General features: G+C 40.8%; 1 long non-coding RNA gene across 1 annotated transcript in view; it reads right to left on the reverse strand.

Moving 5' to 3' along the window:
• LOC122792297 overlaps positions 1-22498 on the reverse strand; it is a 45746-nt gene that overhangs the window by 15913 nt on the left and 7335 nt on the right. The window contains exon 3 of the long non-coding RNA XR_006363304.1: positions 11529-11635. This is a non-coding gene — a long non-coding RNA (uncharacterized LOC122792297). The remainder of the gene's footprint in view (positions 1-11528; positions 11636-22498) is intronic.

The following is a 22498-nucleotide window of genomic DNA, read 5'->3' on the forward strand; positions in this document are numbered from 1 at the left end:
GTATTAGCACTCGAACATCTACATTTATGGTAGGTACAAAACTGTACTATGTTCATCGTGCATACAGCTGCAGTCATAACAGATGGGTAGAATCCCAAAGCTAAAAAAGGGGTGGTAGGCACTAGGTGGAGCCAGGATACCCTGCAAGACTGCAGTGGCAAAGCCTGCTCTAGATTTGGAGTATAATGGTAGGTGATAGTGCTTGGAGAAGGTATGTACAGAACTCCAAGTGGCTGCTTCCAAAATATCTTTGGTAGGAACCCCCCTGAGGAAAGCTGCAGAGGTAGCTGTGGCCCTTGTGGAGTGAGATCTGATGCCTGCAGGTACAGTTTTACCATGAAGAGAGTAACAAAAGCGTATGCAGTGGGCTATCCATTTTGAGATTGTCTGTTTGGAAATTGGCTTCCCTTCAGCTCCTGTAGCATAGGACACAGAGTTGCTCTGATTTTCTGAAAGGCTTTGTTCTGTCCAAATAATAACACAGCTGTCTGTGAATGTTCAAGGAATGTAGTAGTCTCTCCCCTTTATTTTGAGAATTAGGGTAAAAGGTAGGTAAGTGGATAGCCTGATTTAAGGCTACCCTGGATACTACCTTTGGCATACAGGACGGGTTGGTTCATAAGGAAACTCTGTCCTGATGGAAAATGATGAAAGGCTGCACAGCCATGAGGGCTTGTAGTTCTGAAACCCTGCGAGCTGAGGTGATAGCCAAAAGGAAGGCTGTTTTCCAGGACAAATATTGCAGTTCTGTTGAAGCGGCTGGCTCAAAAGGAGGCAAGGTCAGCTTTTCTAGAATGAAATTGAGGTCCCAAGCCGGAACTGGTTGTTTCCTTGGAGGTTTTATATTCTTAGCCCCTCTGAGGAACTGTCTTAAGAGGGGGTGAGAGAATAAAGGTGGATCAGTGTTGTATTCTGCAGAAATGGCTGAGGCATGGATTTTGATGGAGGAGAATGAAAGTCCACTGCTTAGCATCTCAGCTAGGTACTGTAATATTTGAGGTAAATTCAGTATTCCAGGATTCTGACCCTTTTTCTCATTCCAGGCACAAAAACGTTTCCATTTTGCGGAGTAGGCTTTTCTAGTAGAAGGCCTTCTGGCCTCCAACATGACATCCTGCACCTCCTTGGAGAGTAGGCTCTGTTGTGAATTTAAGGAATCTTCCATGCGGCTAGATTGAGTGTTTTCAGCTGACTGTGAAGAGTTTTGAAGTTGTGCTGAGTCAGTAGAAGAGGCATTAGAGGCAGGATCCATGGTGGGGAATGAGTCAGGCTCATCAGGAGTGGGTACCAGTATTGTCTTGGCCAGTCTGGAGCAATGAGAATCATCTTTGGTCTGTCTGCTCTGGTTTTTAATAGAATTTTGGGCAGCAGAGGAAGAGGTGGGAAAGGCATAAACTGTCATTGTTGTCCAACTGAAAGAGAGTGCATCCACTTTCCAGGCCCGTGGATGAAAGGTCCTTGAGCAGAATTTTGCCAATTGGTGATTTCTGTGGGAGGCAAAAAGATCTATATCTGGCCCTCCCCATGCTTGAATAATCCTTGTAAAAACTTGAGGATGCAACTTCCATTCGTGTGGATCTGTCATATTTCTGCTTAGGTTGTCTGCCAGCGTGTTTTCCTTGCCTGGCAAGTACTGTGCTTGAAGTTCGATTTGTAATTCCAGAGCCATGTTCCAAAGAGACATGGCCAGCCTGCATAGGGGGTATGAGTGGGTTCCTCCCTGTTTGTTTATGTACCACATTACTGTGGTGTTGTCTGTCATTATCAATAGCTGACCTGGATGCAGTAGCTCTTTGAAAGCTATAATAGCATTTATTACTGCTAGCATTTCCTTTTGATTGATGTGTAGGTGCTTTTCCTTTTGGGACCATTTGCCCTGAATGCACCGATCTGTCATGTGCGCCCCCCAGACATAGTCCGAGGCGTCTGTTGTGATGACTTGATTTGCTTGAGGCTTGCAGAATGGGAGACTTGTGTTTCTTTGGCATGCTTGAGCCCACCACAGAAATTCCTTTTGAAGACATGGAATTAGTGGTATTATTGTTTCCAAACTGTGGCTGTGTTGAGACCATAGTTTTTTTAGGTACCATTGAAGTTTCCTCATATGCAGCTTTGCACATGGGATTAGTAGAATGCAAGATGCCATGAATCCCAGAGCCTGCAGGATTTTCCTTACAGTCAGCCTGGTGAAAGTTGCCAGTTTTCTGAAGTATTGAGTTAGTTGCCCTTGTTTCTCTGGCGTGAGGTAGGCCATCTGGGTGTTTGTATCCAAGCTGGCACCCAGGAAAATTATTGTTTGAGAGGGTATTAGCCTTGATTTCTTTTTGTTGACTGTGTACCCCAGAGAATTCAACAACATTATTACAAAAGCCAGATGTTTCAGAAGTATGTGCTTGCTGTCCGCTTGGATCAGGCAGTCGTCCAAATATGGGTATATTTGTATCCCTTGAAGTCTGCAGTAGGCAATTACTGATGCCAGGCATTTTGTGAACACTCTGGGCACAGTAGATAAGCCAAAGGGCAATGCAGAGAATTGATAATGGGTTGAACCTGCAAGAAATCTGAGGTATCTTCATCAATCTTGTCTGACTGGGACATGCAGGTATGCCTCCTTGAGGTCCAATGTTACCAGCCAAGACTCCTTGCCCAGCATGGGAAGAAGCTGCTGTAATGTGAGCATCTTGAATTCCGGCATGAGTAAAAATGTGTTTAGGATGGATAGGTCCAAAATAGGTCTACAATCTTTTCCCTTCCTTGGTACCAGGAATAGTCTGGAATAAAAACCTTGACCCTGTTCTTGTGCAGGTACCTCTTGAATAGCTTTCATGTCCATGAGATCTGAAATTTGTTTTTGTGCCTCTGCCCTTTGATTGTGTGGCAGGTTTGGCATGCCTCTCATTTTTGGAAGGGTGTGAAAGTGGAATCTGTAGCCTCTGTCTATAATGTCCAGGATCCATTTGTCTTTTGTGACAATATGCCAATTTTTCGAAAATAATGCCAGTTTTCCGCCTAAAGGTGCTGCCATTTGAGCCTTGCTTGGCATGCAAAGGGGAAAGTCATTGGGTCTGCTTTCTGAGTGGCTGTGAACTATCCTCACCACCTCTTTGTGTAGGTGCTTGCCATTGTCTGCTTCTAAATGATCCTTGAGATTGCCCTCTGCCCCTCGGGCGCCTGTATCTACTTCTTTGGGGTCTGTCCATGGCTGGAAAGGACCAATTTTTGGAAGGCCAATTTCTACTGAAACATGGGGGTTGTACCTGTAGGAAATCTTTCACTGTTTGCATTGATTTTGCCTTTTCCTCCATTTTCTTTAATACCTCCTCAGCTTTAACACCAAACAATACATCTTTTTGCAGAGGGGCATCTAGTAATTTAGCTTTGACATGATCTGGTAAGGTTTGCTCTTTGAGCCAGGCATGTCTACGTATGACTGATCCTGTAACAGCAGCTCTACATGAGGCCTCTAAAGCATCAAAAACACATTGCAAGGTATGTTTACCCACTTGTTCTGCACTACGTATCAAATCCTGCAACTCTTTCAAGTCAGGTTGTTCAGGTTGTGACATTTTGCTTCTCAGCTGTGATAACAGAAACTGTTGGTACTTTAACATATGGAACTGACAGTTTAATGCCCTCATGGTTATGGTAGCCGAGGTGTATACCTTCCCCCCCCCCCCACCTTTCTAAAGCTCTGGAATCTCTCTATGAAGGTAATGGATTTTTAGCAGTGGAGGCCTTAATTCCCTTGGGACCCTGTGAAATAGTTTCTGGGTCAGCCGCATGGCTTTTGTATAGGAATTGGTGAGAGTCAGGAACCCGGTAATACCTGTCAGGCTTGACTGGGGCTGGAGGTAAAGAGTCTGGGTTAAGGCAGGCCTCCGAATACACATCATCTAGAATGTCTAAGACAGGAGGTATAGCCAGAGGCCTGTGCTGAGGGAGCAAGAGAAAATCCCTAAGCATTTTCTTGGAGTCTGAGTACTCTTGGCCTTCCCAGTGGAAGTGTTCCCTCAAGGTATGCAAGGTTTCCCCAAAAGAGTAATCCTCAGGGGGGGGTTGGGGAGACAGAGGGAATGGACTCCTCTGCATCAGAATCTTCAAAAGGGGAGAAAGAATGTTCCTGGTCTTCAGAATGTTCTGAAATAATGGAAGCCTGGTCCGAGGAGGGAGAATCTTCCTCCACTCTGGGCCTTTTGTCCGGGGGGGGTTGAGAACCCCTGATAAGAGTAATCAAATCCTCAGCCATTTTGAGCATCTGCTTTTTAGGCACAGGGCCTTGAGAAGGGCCCTGAGGAGCTTGTCTTTTAGAATGCATGGCTGCTTTAGACTTAGTGAAAGCCTTGATGGAAAAAGAAGAGGAAGGCCTGAAGACACCTTGAGAGGTGGCAGCCCTGTCTAAAGTCTGAGTTTCACCGCCAAGAGTGGCTTCAGTATCTGTAGTCTGGGTGTGGGCCGAAGAGCCTGCGACCTCGGGCACAGTAGACACTGCCAATGAAGTGTCGTCGGTAGTCAGGGGCTGCGTAGGTGCCTCACTGAGAACCGGACCACCTGTAGTCGGCTTTGGCGTGGTGTCGGTAGAAGTTGCGGACCTCGTATGTCGGTCCTTATCTTTGCGTCTTTTACTCAACACTGGAGTCGGAGTAAACGACGACATAATGTAATTAAAGTTTTTGCCAAAATAGTGTTGGGCGAACTCCGCCCGATGCTTAATAGTGCATCTGTTGAATGTAGCACAAAAATGACAGGCCGAGACGTCGTGGTCTGCGCCTAAGCAAGGAATGCAGAGGGAATGGAAATCCTTATGCGGTATTTGCTTCCCACATGAAATGCAATTATTAACTTTGTCTGACATCGGTCTGAGGCAAGAAAAGTTTCCCCAACGGGGTACTTAGCTTTCAAGAAGACTTTGGTTGAAAAATATTCGTAATCTCAGGAGCTGACCGACCGGCACTTGCGAACTGCTTCTGCTTCGGGCACCACGCGACAAGAAAGACTGAAGAAAATGGCGTTGGCTGGTTCTTTTATACCCCTGTCGCACTGACGTCAGGGAAGAAGCGACGACAACCGATGCCAGACCTAGACTTTGGAATTCGGCCGACCGAGGACCCGCCTGACGGCAGGAAAACCCATCTGTTATGACTGCAGCTGTATGCACGATGAACATCACAGTACGAATGAAAATCTTTATGAGGTATTTGCTTTCCACAAGAAATACAATTACTGACTTTTACTGACATCGGTTTAGTGCAAGAAAAAGTTTCCCCAAGGGGGTACTTAGCTTTAGTTGAAGACTTTGGTTCTGAAACTCAAAAACAAAAATTTCAGGAGTCGGCCGACCGGCACTTGTGAACTGCTTCTGCTTCAGGTACCGCACGACAAGAAAGACTGATGTAATGGTGTCAGCTGCATGGTTTATACCCCTGACTACCTGACGGCAACCGATGCAGGACCCAAGACTTTGATAATCAGGCTGACTGAGGGCTACTGCAAGCAGATAACCCAAATGTGATGACTGCAACAGTGAAACACGAAGAACATCGGGGGATCATAAGTGAAAGACCAGCTGTGGTAGAGGTTGTAGTAGACTCTAGAACAGAAGCTGCTAAAAATATAAATAATGAAACATAGAATGCATGATAACTATAAGAATCAGTCACTGAAGGTTGGAAATGATTGGTAAGAGAGCCTGGATAAGCAATTCATAAAGAAACAATGGGGGATATATGTATGACTCCCAAGTATGTAACAAAGTGTGGAAGACTTAGGATCTTTGCTCGGAAATATTAAAGTTATTTGTACATCCAAAGTGGAGTCAAAGAATTTCTCTTCAGATAAATGTTGGAAGTGTGATGAGGAAGAAAGAAATAATTGGGAACATATTCTCTGGGAGTGTAATGAGTCGTCAGAGTTTAAAAAATTTCCCTGCAAAGTACAGTATCACAAATACTGTGTGAGCAACTGGGTATAGCTAAGGAAATTACTTTTTGGAGCTAAGATATAGAATCAGAAATGCAGCCTTGCTGAGTCTAATTATGTTGTTTACCAAAATAGCAATTACTAGGAATTGGAAATCAAGTCCAAACCAACTACACTAGAAGCAGTGCACACAGTTACACAATTAAAACAAGTGGAAATTGGATCATTAGAACAGGGTAGCAGCAAATGACACAGATACACTACAAATTGTGGAAAAATACATGGAGAATAAAATCTGGAAGGAGGATTGAGGTTCAGGGGAAGTTAGGATTTGAATGACCTATGTAATGGACTGACAATGACTGGATATATTATAACCAATGTGCAATGTTTGCTACCACAAATAAGTCAATATGGTTTGTTTTCATTTATATAAACGTATGGCTGTCTACATCATACATTATAATTTAATACAGAGGTTTCCTGTTGTAAAATAACAGAAAAGGAAATGAAGAACCAATCCAAGAGATGTGGCCTCAAGTAGTCATCATCATTTCTCTGCCAGTGTGTCTGGAACAAGAAAGGGACTTCTGTGATGCTGGAGGGACAACTAACACTGCAAGATGAAGGACCTGTTCCCAAGTTCTGTTTCTTAGACAGAAGGCACAACCTGACATTTGTTCATCACTCCTCCATTCACATCAAGACTTCAGTGAGAGTATAGGAGACATTGCAGCAGCAGTGCTCATCCTTGCAAAGGTTGTGGCAGTCTTCCATATACATGTCAGCAGTGGCTGATAAACAGCTTATAATTACATTTCATTTATCATTACAAGTAATGTCTTTATAACTGGTTTTGTGACAGCAGTAATGTCAGCAAAAGTAACTTACCGGGAAAGCAGTTTAATAGAGTGTTTATTTCTTCCAGGCAGAAATCTACCATGAAGCAACCAGGTTTCCATTAGTCATTCTGCTGCTTCAAGATATTCAATGCCACCAGAATGCACATGGATGTTTCTAGTTGAGTAACGAATGCTGCGACAACTGTGTAACAAACATTTGTACACACACACAGGAAAAACAGAGGTAATGCATATCTTGTTGTCCTGTATGTTGCATCCAGCAGTGTTATCTGGTTTCCATATTTTTTTAATAATTTCTTTTGCCAATCTGTCTGGTACCAAAAAGGAAATTTTGTTGAACAGAGTTCGTTTCAGAGACACTACTGGCAGGATAAAAAAATGCTGCAATTTGGTGTTTGCTTTTGCCAATTCTACACAAGATGCAAAATGTTTTCCTGATCAAGTAGCGTTCTTCATATTGGGATTTTAACAGAAGGTTTGATGTGTCTTTTCTGGTCGGGAAAAATCTTCTTCGTGTTTCTTCCACAGTATCACTTTCTGGAAAAAGCTCTTGATAAACAAAACTTTTCACGTCTCATAATTTCCCCAGTTTTTTGCACTCCTGAACGGTGCTGTTCTATGAACTTCTCTTGCACTCTATCAACTTTTTCTCTAATGTAGGCTAACTACAAAGAAAACAAGTATGACACAGAATTGAAACAATACTATTCTTTCTACCTCTGCCATAATTTCACCTTTCTGTGCAATATAATCCCAAGAGAATATAAAGTGCAAGTACTGTGAAAGGAACACACTAGATTAAAGGTTGTACCACAGTAAGTCATTAATACATCTAAACACAGAATTTGAACAGAGTGACTCATCAGTTTAAGTACTACCGATAATGTAATATTAAGTGATATCATTCATACTTCAGCTATCACCACCTGCTTCCAGGAGTACTGTTACCCACATCAAACTGCATCTGCATAACACTTTAGAATATCAATGCATCAAGAATAAGACGCAAATGAAAACTTTATTAGCTGTAAAAAGTTTTAAAAAATCAGGTAACTTATTTACATCTTCAAAGTAAGAAATTAAACCTGTCTGTTCAAAAACAGCTGAAAATACTGTTGTTTTTAAGTTTATATCCTAATCAGTATCCTACTTTACTCAGTAAATGGACATTATAAGTCATCTAATGTGTATAATCATTAACTGCACATAACAAATGTATGCAAATTGTCCCTTATTACAGAATCAAAGCAACTCTGTGTTTTTCTCCCTAATGACCATAACTATGTATTTATTACCCTCTGCTCTCCCACCTATAATTATTGTCTTGTATTCCTTACTGTATAGTAATCTTACAAATGTGGGTGACCTCACATTGCTGCAAAAACTCTCTCATTTTCAAAATGACTGCAAACAGCACATGTTAAGGATGGCCAGTCATGACATACAGCCAGTGACTATACATGGAGTATGGAGCAACATTATCTTGTCAGACAGCTGAAGCTAAATGTCATTAACCTGAAATGCCATCATATGAAAAATATGAGGATAAATGTGCATTCACAAGCAAGTATCTGAACAGGACTTGCCCCCCCCCCCCTGTGATAGCCATCAGTTAGCCATGCCTTCAGCATCCCAGAGTCAGGCAAGTCCTAGGTGCCAATGGGATTCAGAGTTCACTGCACTTGTAGTTGTATGGCATAGCGGCCTCTGACATACATCTGCTTACGACTTAGGTGATACTGTACAAAATGCTAAGAAAATCAAGAAAGAAAAATAACAGCATATCTGCATATGATGATTAATGCAATGCTCTGCTCACAGAATCACCCACCATTTCCCTGTTAAGTATCTGGCCACATGAAGAGTTTGGCTCATGTATGCTGGCAGGCTGATCAATTACTCTCCTGTGAAGTAGCAAAACAGAACATGTGATGGATGCACATTTCACATATCCCTTGTAAATGAACCGGAATACTGGTACATGTACAACACTGTGTAGCAATGTACCAATGCAGTACAGCAACAAACTACAAGGAGCACGCTGCTTTCCCTACCTCATGATTTCTATTTGCTGGTAGAAATGGTGTGGGTGATATGTCTCACCGGGTCACTGCAGTTGTGGGACAAGAGATCACCCAAGTGATAACTGTAACAGCGTTTCATTCCACAGTAAAGTGATGTCATGCATACACCCTGTACAGTGGGCTGTTATATACCATTGTCTACATACTGTATTTGCTGCATATGCTTTTCTGTATTTGGATTTGTTTACATAACTTACTTTATGATTTCAATGATAACAGTTGTACTTATTTGAGTTATGCTTGTCCTTTGAATTATAATTGAACTTGTAATTACCATGCTGAGTAATTATGAATTCTACTTCACTATTCATCCTTTTGCATGTATCCATTTTAGTACTGGCTTTGTCTGATTGGTTGTTGTACTCTCCTGTGCTGAGTATAAAAATGGTCAATTTTAATCAGTTTTATGCTCATTATGGATGATGTAAGTAAATGATTGAATTTCACCTCTCCATTACATTCACAGAATTCTTCTGTGTCTACACTCATCAGTCACTGTGTGTTCAAGCGATAGCTCAAAGGAAAGAAATTCTGAATCAGAGACATAGCAAAGCCACAATGAGGAAGGCGTCATGAGCAACTAATCACCACGCCTCTGCACTGAGCACTGTACTGTGACTGCACATACACAAATACATCCAGACACACTAACATGTTCTACAACAGTGGTACACAGTCATAGAAATACCCATATACCCTCTCTCATATTCAAACTTGCACACATACATACAATGGTGACATCTCCCTCCCTCCTTACTATACTGTGACCACCCTCTCACAAGAAATATGCATATAACACCTCAACTCCCCAGGTTTGCAGCATCAGTAGTACAGCCACAGAAAATAATACCTGCCCATTATCTCTGGACAGTGTTCACCACTTTCTATAGTGTAACATTTCATTTAGCTAGGTGATTTGGAAAAAAAAGGGCTGGGGAAATGAGCGGAGCTGACATTTACAGGGGTGTGCAATTGTTTCAGTAGCATTACCCACTCTCCAAGACAGCCACATTAGCATGTTGCTTCACCCACAAGCCTATTCTGCTTGCTGAGGCACCAAGAAAGGGAACACCTCAGCGGTAAACTAGAGTAACAATTGTACATGCTTACCATGATGAGGCTACCTTCACTAATACAGAGTCTACAGTGTACTAAACCTTTCTGAAACCCATTGCCCATCATAGGTCACATGTGAAAAGCTGATGGGTGAGGTATCATTCATATGATGGGCGATATATCATTCATATGAAACACTTACAGGTGGACAAGAACAGAAAGGAACTGAAAAAAATGACACGCACACAGAATGGAAAACCTTCAGGCCCACAAACTCAAATAAGCAGCATTAGAGGGGAAAGAGCACTTAAATGTAATACAATGCCATAACTCTTGGCTTCTGAAAATGAAACAGTGACACGAAAGAAGTGACAGCTGTAATCTTGAACTATGCAACATGTACCGTCTTGAAAGACTTCTGTTATTCACACTAACAAAATCTGTGCATGTACATTTATTCACTTGCTTATCCACCAGTAGTATTTTTTAGCATAAGAAGCAAGCAATGGAACAGTTACCTCTCCACTTACAGCATGATTGCAGTGGTTTGACAGGTAGGAAATGTTGTCAAATATGTATGCAGTACATGTATGGTTCTGGCATCCTGCAAAGGAGCATACTTCAATTTCTTAGATGCCAGTTTTCCATTTTTTCCAATGCTGCAGTACTGGCTACAGTACTTTTGTTAGTAGTCATGATAAGTAAAGCAATATGCAGATCGAAACATACTTAAATGTCTTTCATTAAACCTCATTAATAATCACCATAAACCCATCTTTGCCTTAAGGTTGGCATTCTGTACTCAAGGACCACAGCATGGAAAAGGAGGACCAAATACTTTCAAAATCTAGTTGTTATTCTTTGGGACATACTACTTCATCTATCAGTCTCACTTCATGCATAAACAGTGTATGAACAACCCACTTTAGTTACATCTGACGACGTCACACAATGAATAGATAATGCTTTTGTTCTGTAACCTTACTTATGAAAATCTTGACTATCAGGCTGTACATATCATGTGATAGGATCACAGCCTTTGGCTGTATACCTTTAGATTAATAACATAAAAACATTTAATATTAAGTGAATCCAATACTAGTGGGCTCCCATAGTTGGTCTACAGTTTGGTGGGAATATCTTACAAAGCACATGTTCATGACTGCAGAGGAGTTACTTAACAGATGGAAAGTAGCAGGCCCCAAGTATTATATAATGCTCCAACATGATGCTCACCAGCCCAAGTGGTTGTTCTGTCTTGATTGTATTTGATATTCAGCTGTACCTTTCATGACTGAGATACCTTCTCAGTTGATATTCTATGTCATGAATTCAGTTTTATAGTCCATTTATCAGTGTAAGTGGGTCTGTAACATGTAAGGGATATACAACTACCTTATACAATGTTAACATTTTGCAGGTTATACAAGTAATATTTTCACATGTCATTGACTCTATCATACTGTTAAACAGTTACCATAATGAAGTGGACATTTGCAATGTACATGCACTGTTAAGTATATTGCAGAAAATACACAAACTATGTTTGCATCCCCTGTGTTTGTCACTACAGAAATACTGACAGAAATGGCAAAACATAACTGCATACCTTATAATACAGAAAAGACATAACACGATAAGGGTTTTTGCTGGACAATTCATCTTTTGTGTATGCTAAATAAGCTGTCTTTGTTGTAAGATAGTGTGTTCATCTCCCTTTAAAAGTAAGCATAAACAAAAGTATTACCAGCAATATCTGAAATGTATGTATCATTTATAACTACCAAATTTTTAAATAGATATCCAAAATTTATCATTGTGAAAGCACTGGTATAGTTGTGCTACATATTACAGTTATAAATTAAGTCACGACTGTACTATCAATCACATTTTGACTGGAGTCTGTGTAGTCTAACTGCATGCATATGAAGGCGCAAGTGTAATGCATCAACAATGCTGGATCATTTGAAACATGCATTTTGGTTGATATCCATTTATACTTAACAGCACTTAGATGTTCAGAATGAAATACTCAGAAGTGGTCCTTAGTTATTTATTTATATTTGTTGACCGGGAGTGTCCGACTGGATGTAGGTCCATTTTCAGCGGAGGCCCGGGGAGAAAAGCTCCACAGTTAAAATAGACAGTAGTTACACATTGGATTACATAGCGATTAACAATTTACATAGCAATTACTTACAATATATTTACAGATTAAGAACATAGTACATCAGTAGACAACTAGAATCTTTATCTGTGAAGTACATAACAGACATTAACAAATGTTACATGAAGAAGTTCCTGCTGTATAATAAGTACTGGCTTATGATTATCTGAGCTTGCTATAATCAAGGTAGTTAGTGGAGTGGAAAGAAAGGTAGTGGTTGGATGGGGTGGGTGATATTAGAGTGGGAGTTGCAAGGGCATAGCTAGCATGTTTTTAGGTGCGCTTTTAGTAAAGTTTTGAAGTGGGTGCATGATGGTATGGAGGTAATTGTGGGTGGGAGGGAGTTCCATAATTTAGCTATGGCGCAAGAGAATAGTGCTTCACCAACAGAGTTATTGGCTTTAGTGATCTGCAAGTGATTTTTGTTGCTGGATCTTAGTGGTCTGGTGGTGCGATAGGGTTGAAGTAGATTCTAGAGGGATGGGCCATTTAGTGGATGGTTTACTAGTTTGTGGGCGAGTGAGAGTTGATATCAGTGAAGGAGGTGAGGGAGTTCAAGCCAGCCCAGTTCAGCAAGTGAGAGACAGTGGTGACTTCGGTAGGATGCCCCTGTGGCAAATTTGGCGATTTTGTTGTAGCAGGTCTCTAGCTTGTTTAGATTGCATTGCCTTAGGTTGGTATACATTGGAGAGGCATATAGTAGGGTGGAGATAAGGTGGGAATTTGCTATTGAAATCTTTGATGCTTTGGTGAGAAGCTGCTTATTTCTGTATAGCGCTCCTAGTTTTTTGTGGACTTTTTTATGGTCATGGATATGTGAATGTCAAATTTTAGTTTATTGTCCATTTCCACTCCTAGATTTGGTGTGTTCAGTTGGGTATATAGTGGTGTTGTCTTTTGCTGTGATGTTAAAGTGAGAGTTGTTTTGAGTATGTTTGGTGGGTTGGAAGATGAGTAGTTTAGTTTTGTTTGGGTCGAGTATTAATTGGGCATCGGATAAAGTTTCAACAGAGGAAAAGGCTTCCTGTGTGACTTTTTGCAGTTTGGGTAGGGACTGGACTGAGCAGATGATGGTCAAGTCATCTGCGTATTGTATGATTGTGCCATGTTTGGTGGCAGAGACTAGATTATTGGTGAAAACAGAGAAGAGTAGGGGTCCAAGGATGGATCCTTGGGGAACCCCTATGGAGACAGGTAGTTGGGGAGATATGTCATTCTGCCATACAATGGATTGTTGGCGGTCAGACAGGTAATTGTGAAACCAGTTGGTGACTGATTGTGAGAAGGATTGGTTATTGAGGACAGAGATAAGTTGTTTGTGTGGGACCATGTCAAATGCTTTAGATATGTCTAGGAAAGTAGCAGAGGAGAGATAGCCATTGTTTTTATGCTGAAGGATAGTGTTAGTAAAGGACAGTAAGGCAGTGGTGGTGCTATGGTTTGGTCAGAAACCATGCTGAGTATTGGAAAGGAGGTTGTTAGTAAGGAGGTAGTCAGACCTGAGAGTGTATGCATCCCTCTAGTATTTTGGAGAGTGGAGAGAGAATAGTTATGGGGTGGTAATTGGTTAGTTCTGTGGAGGGTCCGCCTTTGTGGAGGGGAATTATATGTGATACTTTCCACAGTGTGGGAACGTAACTTTCTGACAGAGATCGGTTAAGATGGATACTGGGTAGGTCAGAGCATCAGCTGCGATTTGTAGATATTCACTTGGGAGGTTGTCTGCTGCTAATCTGGTGGGCTTAAGTTTAGTTAAGAGTTTTGTTTATGTTGGAGGTAGGTACAGGAGAAAAAGAGAAGGCAGTGGGGAGATTACTAGTTGAAGGTGTGGGTTGGAGGGGAGGGAAGTTGTGTTGTTTAGATAGTATGGTTTGTGTGAAGTGTGTGTTGAATGCCATAGCAATATTTTCTGAGGAGTGAGGGATGTTAGGAGAAGGGGTACTGACTTTACCTGGGTGGAGGATGGTGTTTATGGAGGACCAGAATTGTTTGGGGCTGTGTTGGGAGGAGTTTAGGGCAGACTGGTAGTATTGGAATTTGTCCTGTTTTATTAGCTTTTTGACTCTATTGTGCAGTTCTAGGAATTTCTGTGTAGTTGAGGGGGTTTTGGTTTTGCAGCCAGTGCTCCCAGGCTTTATCCCTGTTTTTCATTTCTGACTTAGTGGTTTTCTGTAGCCATGGGGAGGGTTGTGCTTCGATTCTGGAAAGTCTTATGGGGTCATGGTAATTAAGGATGCTCAGGAAGGTAGTATTAAAAAATTCAACTGCGTCATCAAGACTGAGGTACTTTAGACGATGCCAGTTACATTATTTGAGGGATGAGATGAATGTGAGTGGGTTAAAGTTTAGTTTTTTACTTATTTGACGGCAGATGACAGGTTTAGCTCGGTATAGGTATTTTTTGAGTAGGAATGTTGGGGAGTGATCGCTGAGGCCATCTGATAAGCAGCCTGTTATATATGACTGGGGGCTCTTACTGACTAGTATCCAGTCCAGGGTAGTGTGCTTGCTGGAGTTTTTATTTATCCTGGTTTGCGACTGGACTAGTTGGGTGAAGCCATGAAGGTTTACATGATGGGTTGGATGGTTGCTAGAACAGGATTGCCAGTCAATATTGAAATCACCTAAAATGATAGTTTCTTGGGGGAGATGGTGGGTAGACCAGCTGAGGAGGTTTTGTAGTGGAGGGATGTTTTGGCCAGGTGGGAAGTAGCATCCAATTATGTTGATGGTTTTGTTTTGGTTTATTTTGAGGTTGGTATATATTATTTCTTCATTGCCTATTTGTGGAGCTGATGATTTTAAGATCTGGATGTTTAGATGCTGTTTAAATATTATGGCTACACCTCCTCCTTTCTTGTTTAGCTGGTCTACTCTTAGTATGCCATAACCTGTAGGGAGTATTTGCACACTGGTAATGTGAGGTTTAAGCCAGGTTTCTGCCAGGATGACTACATCTGGGGAGTACAAGTCTATGGTGGCATGAAGTTCATGGACTTTGTTGGATATACTTCTAATATTTAGGCTTAGTAGAAGGAAGTCACTTGGCTTTCTATTGGCTGTAATATGGGAGAAGTTGTGGTTTCTAGTCTGATTATGAGGATTGGGGTTGGAGATGGTAGGGCCTGGGTTGGGGTGGATATCTCCACTTAGGGCTAGTTTAGATATGCATGAGGTTATTAGTTTTCTCAGTTTTTGAATGTGTTTGTTTATAAGGGAAACTTTATGATTGTGCTCTTTGGGTAATAGGTATGGTGGGAAGGTTACTGTGTTAAGTTGTAGGGATGCTTTATGTTTGAGTAATATAGTTGGTAGAGTATGTGGGGGGTGCATAGGGATGTTTCTTGAGTTGGTGGGAGGGGAGCTGAGTGAGGGTGAGACATGAGTGGTGGTGTGAGTAGTAGTACAGTGGTAGTGGTTGAGTGGGGGAATGATGGAGCTTTGGTAGGATGTAAGATGTATGCAAGGAGAGTACATGCAGTGAGCATAGGTAAGGTATGCTTGTACATGTTAGTTGAGGAGGTGTGATAGTAGTGGGAAGATGGAGGAGGTAGTGTTGGGTTAGCGCTGTGGTTGGCTACTGGAAAGATGGGAGGGGTTTGTGTGTAATAAAGGTGGGACCACTGGGGGCAGGAGGGAATAGGGGGCAGGGTGGTGAGCGAAGTGGGTAGAGACCCTGTTAGTTGCTCTTATGAGGGGCTGGAAACAATCCGGTAACAGAGTTAACTGATAAATGAACACATGATAGTGACAAGGGTGGTTGTAGTTTTAAAAATGGTGCCTGCCACAGGTAATATTTATTAACTTTGGGATTGTCTTAAGGTAATAAACATGGAAGGGAAGGGGAGGGGAGAACAAGGGTGTGAGCAGGCAGTTCTTTGTACTGCTGCTAATGAGCCAAAGCAAAGACAAGTTTGTGTTTAAGAAACAATCCAAGTAATTTCTTAACCATTTCTCAGGTGGAAAAACAGGATAACCTTGTATCAGGTCCTTTTCCCCTGCTATTCCCTAGGTAAACCTACTGACACATTACTGGGAGTAGTTCACTATTGACACATCATATGTGTGTTTTCTCAACATATGCATTTGTTCTGTCAACAGCATTATATTCTGTCATGAAACACTCAGTGGCTCGAGAGACTACTGACTGGTCATTAATGCATAATCACACAGTCATTGAAAAGCCCAAATATTACACAGCCATCTGTTTGCAGGGACTAAAGCCTTCCTGTACCCCTCTGCTACTTAGATACCAACTGCAGGATTGCATCCTCATGTGGATAGGTCAATTTTCCCAGTCATTACTCCAACAGCTGATATCTGATCAGCTACAATGGCTAGTTCACTTTTTGATCGAAGGACTCGTGAAAAGGTTTCTCATATACTATGAGCAGCTGATGGGAAAGAGTTAAATGCAAATCAACTGATAGTAGGAAGCTGTTGTCAATGACACTGACGAAAATGACATATGGGAAATGGCAGTAAATAAGTGCTAACTTCTGAGTTTAGGTAAAAATAACATGGTACATTTCCTACAATCTAATAGATCTTTAGAGAATTAAACATGAAGCCTTTAACTCTGATTAAAGTTGGCTACAGGATAATCATCTGATACTACATTCCAATTTAACTTGCTTATTTGTTTCCCAAAATCCCATTTCCATGGAAAAGCAACTGTCACATTTCTTCCTTAAATAGTAACACCATTGAAGTCCCCCCAGAGAAAACAACTTGGCATGACAACTGATGAGAATATTAATTTTATTTGCATATCAGCAACAGCATCAAGAAAAACCCATCCAGAGCTAGGCTCCCTACACAGAGTCAAAAAATTCCTCACAGACTCAGCCAAGGTTATTGTAGGTACCACTTAACTCTTACCCTCTGTCCTATATGGATTCCCTACCATGACAAATTTGAAGCATTACTCAGTTATGTAATGAAACAGTGCTATAACAAAGTCAGCAGACTTGCTTGCAACAAGCCTTAGCAGACCCTACACTGTTTAGCACTATGAACACTTAACGGGCTCAAGCTTCCTTACCACCTATGGGATACTCAGCTCACCTTACCTCATAAAATAATCCACATCCTACCGGATTGCCCAGAAATTAGACCAGTGCTCTGTTACTATCTTCCAAACCACCCCGCTTGGTTAAATAAATGAGAGCAACAGATTACCGTCTGCAAACTACAAACAGCTGCTGCGGTCATTCTCTATTTCAACAGTGAAGCTACCACTTGTAATAGCATTCCTATATCATTCAGGTGTATCGCATACCTTCATCTTTTCAAAACATTACTAAAACAGTTTCTCTATGGCTCTTGACTATCTGTACTCCTCATCTGGGACATATCTTTCCAGTACCCTCCCCATCAGCTTTGCTATACCTACCTTTAAAGCAGTGATTCACTTAACCTGCTTATCCTCCTTCCAATACCTCACTGCACTGTACATCTTAAAAGTACAATACCTACCGTATTTCCCCGAAAATAAGACCGGGTCTTTTACTCTTTCCCCCGCCAAAATACGCATTTGGGCTTATTATCAGGGGATGCCTTATTTACCCACACCGTCCAATAATCTACCTTTATTCATTTATTCATGTACAAAAATCGACATTTATTAATGAACACAAATCGACATTTATTCATGTACACAAATTGACATTTATTTCATACCTTTCTGTTATTGGACAACAGTTATAAGTAACGCGCTAATAGTTGTGTGAGAATTCTACATAAACAGTGCACCAAACATTTCAACTTCAGAATATCTGCACCTTGCCTTTCACAGTTATTCAAATACAGTCATGTCATCATCTTCTGGAACATTTTCATAAGTGTCCAACCCCCGAATTTCGACCTGAATTTCTTGTGACTCCATTTCCTGTAAAACCATTGGCCCCATCTGTCATTCCTAGCACTAGAGCCCCCCTTAAATGAGCACTGCTTGTCCATGTAGCCTGCTCGCAGTGCACTGGCAACACAGCTGTCAGTGATTTTATCCCATGAATTTTTCACCCAAGTCATGACCTCTTGCAGGCTAGGCTTCACAAAGTTTCCATGCTGATTTCTCTCCATTCTATTTTCAATGTAGTCATTGAGTTCCATGCACAAATGGTCCTTGAATGGCTTGTTTATTGCAATATCAAGAGTCTGGAGATAGGCAGTCATTCCAGCGGGAATCATTATTTGATCTATTCTTCTCTGTGCAAGGAATTTCTGAGTGCTGGCTGAATCCCAGACTAGCAGACCTCTTTTGCCACCTCGCAAAACAAGTGGCAGCATTACATCAACCCACTTCCTTATAATTGCTTGTGTGCACCAGGCTTTTTCGGTTTCAAGAATGTAAATGCCTGAAATACGTTCAGTCTTATTTTTCTTGCCCTTACTAATGATTAGAGGTGAGATTTTCTTTCCATCGAGACGAACTGTCAAAATACAGGTAAAATGTGAACTCTCGTAACCACTGGAGAGAATGTATATTGATGAGGCACCCCTCTGATCAATTGTTGTTTGAGATCCTTGGCCCATAAACACTGCAGTTTCATCCATAGCAATCATGTTGGAGAGTTGGTATTTAGAAAAGTCAATGCCATCAACAAAGGACTTGAATGCAAGTGCATGTTTAATAATGTCAGTATCTTTCAGCTTGAACAGTGTTGTTGATCTTAGAGACAGTTCATATCGCTGAAGGAAGCCATCCAGCCAATGCTGTGATGATTTGAATTCTTCTGGGGATATTTCTAACTGTGGTGCCATTGCAAGGGCAAAAGCTTGGATATCAGCCCTGCACACAACCAAAGCCTTTGCTCTCCTGTTAGCAATCCACTCACAGATGATGTCTTCCAGCTCAGGAAATAATGGTTGCTGACCTGATCCACACTTGCACTTTTTAGCATTTCCCTCGTAGTCCTGTTGACTGAGGTTATCGTATGCTGCACGCCATTTTCAGACCATTCAGAGATCTAACTTCTCTTTGCAGAAAGCAGTCAGATTCTTTCCCGGGGAGTCCGCCACAATTCCTTTCTTGTACTCGACGGAATAGCTCTTTCTCTTTGCACTCATCTTGTCTGGGGGGGGTTAATTTGAAGACTTATGAGACTGGAGTGGCAACACAAAATGGCGCTATCTACAGAGAGAAGGTACAACCACAACCATGCACTATCACGTGCGCATGCTTTACGCACGTTGTCTGTACTTTGACTGATCAAAATACGTGTGCCAGTGTTTATAGGCCAAGGATCTCAACCGTCAAGTGTGAGTGATGGCTAGGGTTACAGTATGAATTGTGGAGGACTCCCAGGCAAAGAATCTTATGACTTTCTACAAAGAGAAGAAGTTGGGTGTCTGAATGGTCTGAAAATGGTGAGCAGAGTACGATAACCTCAGTCAACGGGTGTCAATATTATTATTTTATAATTCAACATGTCTGTCATGTGTTGTTGACAACCTTAACTGGGGCTTATTTTTGGGGTAGGGTTTATATCATGACCACCCTGGAAAACCATGCTAGCCTTATTCTCTGGTTAGGTTTTATTTACAAAGAAATACGGTACTTCAAACTGGCACACCCAAATTACTGTGATAGCACTACTGTGTATTAACACTCAGATGGGCTTAATTGTTCTAATACCTCCATCTGTTATATGTGCTAAGGTACTCCGACCTGTATTACACATCACTATTCTTTAAGTTATGTCTCAATACAACACTTGTTAACTAGTATTTATGAATAGAAGCATGAATTGTATTATGCTATGTACTCAGTGAAACTGCATTATTATACTTGTTATTGTTTAGTACTGAACGCATTACATATCATACCTTGCAGCTTTTCTCCTTGAGCCTCCACTGTAAATGCAATAAATAAATGAAACAACATGCATTCATTACTGTGGACCATAAGTGCTCCCAAGTGACATGAGCACCTATCATTGAAAATCATATCAATGTAAACAAAACAGTACATCAGATAAGTAAAGAATGCCATTTTCACCAGTACCTAGCAGTCGCACCGAAAGTTAAGTAGTGACATCAGAATTAAACCTGATGTAGTGTGAAACCTTCCAATGTGCAATTAAGTACAGTCCACGGATATTGCTCCCAAGCAGCTGTGCACAAATGTTATATGTTAATAAAGACCTTTTGTGTAAGCCTTGCAGTGATAAGCAGAGCATCACAAACTACTCATATGGACACACAAAATGAATGTCAACATGCATAGAACAGCATGGGCCTCTCTTCATTACTTTCCAGCTGTGACTCCAAAAGTGTACAACTGTAGAAGGACATGTAGTGATAACCAATACTGCAATCTTCAGTATGATAGATGTTTACCTTTAGGTGACAGAATGAGAATCGGATAGTGTATGCTGTGTCTGGAGCTGAAAAGCACTTAGCAGCAGAGGAAACATGGATGTATTTGGTATATGCACATGCAGTATGCTAGTCAGCCAAAGCTGTATGTGTGCCTTGATCATATTATTGCTTGCCAAGAAAGGTTGAAATACCAGGTGTCACAATCACCTTTTGTATTGGTCCAATGCACTCTTCCAATGTTCTTCACAAGTTGGTATAGGAAAATAAATCCAAAATAAAACCAAAAAATACTCCAGGGTGTAAATGTGCTGTTGTCAGTAGATAAATGGAAGAAAAAAACAATAAGAATGCAGGCAACGGAACAAACAGAGGCACAAAGGACCAAAAAAAATGTTAATTCAGGTTAATAAACAGGTAAGTGCTTTCACTAATAGCTTCTTCAGATCATAAAAAACTACGCCATTCAGTCCAAATAAATACAATTACACAACCAATCAAAAAGCAGCCCACATAAATTAATAAACTGCTCTTAAAGCAACAAGATATAAAAATAACAAACACATTTCATAACCACATCAGCCTAGAAGCATCAAATTATATTTGAAAAACACATTTGACACATAATAATAAAGTACACATATACATACAAAATATCAACATGAAAATATAAAAGTATGTACTTACATGACTACATAGGAAAAACCATAATTATATAACCCTAAGCCCTCTGGACCTTAAAATAGGTTTCAGGGAGGCTTTTTCATTTAAGTCTTTACCTCTATCAGCCCTAAGCCTTAAAATCCACTTAACCTCTCTATTTTCAGTACAATTCCTAATATCCCCTTCATGTAGGCAAGGTGTAATAACATCTATAATGATAAATCTGAACATATGTTCATCTCCCTTCTGCATAACATGTTTGGAAAGGGCATTGTTAATTGAACGTACCCGGATATTATACAGATGTTCCCTAATCCTATCTTTGAACATTCTGTCCATTTTCCCTATGTAGTATGAACCACACATCATGCAGTAAGCAAGATACACCACATGCTGTATGTGGCAGTCAGCAGAAACTCTGAACACAAATCTTTGACCTGTGTCTGGATGGACAAACTGGCCACTATTGTCAATATTTCCACAAAAATTGCACCCACCACATGGATTAGTAGAAAACTTCTCAACAGATGCACTGACAATCATATCTCTTGGATAGCATAACATTCTCTTCAAATTCAATTTATTCTTGAACAAAAAACTAGGTGCATCCCCTACAATCTTTCTCAGGTCAGCGTCTACAGTTAAAATATCCCAGTTTTTCCTAATCATGCCCATAATAAATGGTAATGTCATTAGAATATAATAGTGGTACCTTTACCCTTGCCTGCTCTTTATTAGGCATTATGTGACCATCAACACTCACAGGATGAGAAAAATAAGGACAGGACAGACCCCTTCTGAGGTTCGGTATCTCCTCCAACATCTTATTAACCTCCGAGGTATGGTAACCCCTATCAAAAAGTTTGTCCCTCAAATTAGACAACTCTGAATAAAAACCATCTTCAGATACATTAAGTCTGGATGCGCTCATCCTTTGACCCTTAATTACATTCTTAAAGACATAATTTGGGTGCATACTATGCCTGTGAAGCAGGGTATTCCTATAACAAGGTTTCATATGAACATCTGTGTTAACCATACCATTATCTAGTCTTTGTACAAAAACATCCAAGTACTCTTTCTTAGAAAATGAAAAGGCCAAAGCAAATTTCAAATAACTAGTGGCTCCATTCAATTGTTCATAAAAAGCTGTCAACTGTTCCTCACTACCTGTCCAAATAAGGAACAAATCACCTACAAAACGACAATAAAAAGGGACATACCTGGTGTAAAGCTCCATCTCAAACATGAAATCCTCTTCCCATGATGCCATAAACATATTGGCATAGCTATTGGCACAAGAAGTGCCCATAGCTACGCCATCCTTCTGTAAATAAATAATGTCATCAAACATGAAGACATTATTCTCAAGGACAGTTTCCAGGAATAGACATAATAGATCAATGAAACCACAACTGTAATCATTG

The sequence above is a fragment of the Protopterus annectens genome, chromosome 1.part2, assembly GCF_019279795.1.
Source record: "Protopterus annectens isolate FY-2018-M chromosome 1.part2, PAN1.0, whole genome shotgun sequence".
Taxonomy (NCBI): Eukaryota; Metazoa; Chordata; order Ceratodontiformes; family Protopteridae; genus Protopterus; species Protopterus annectens.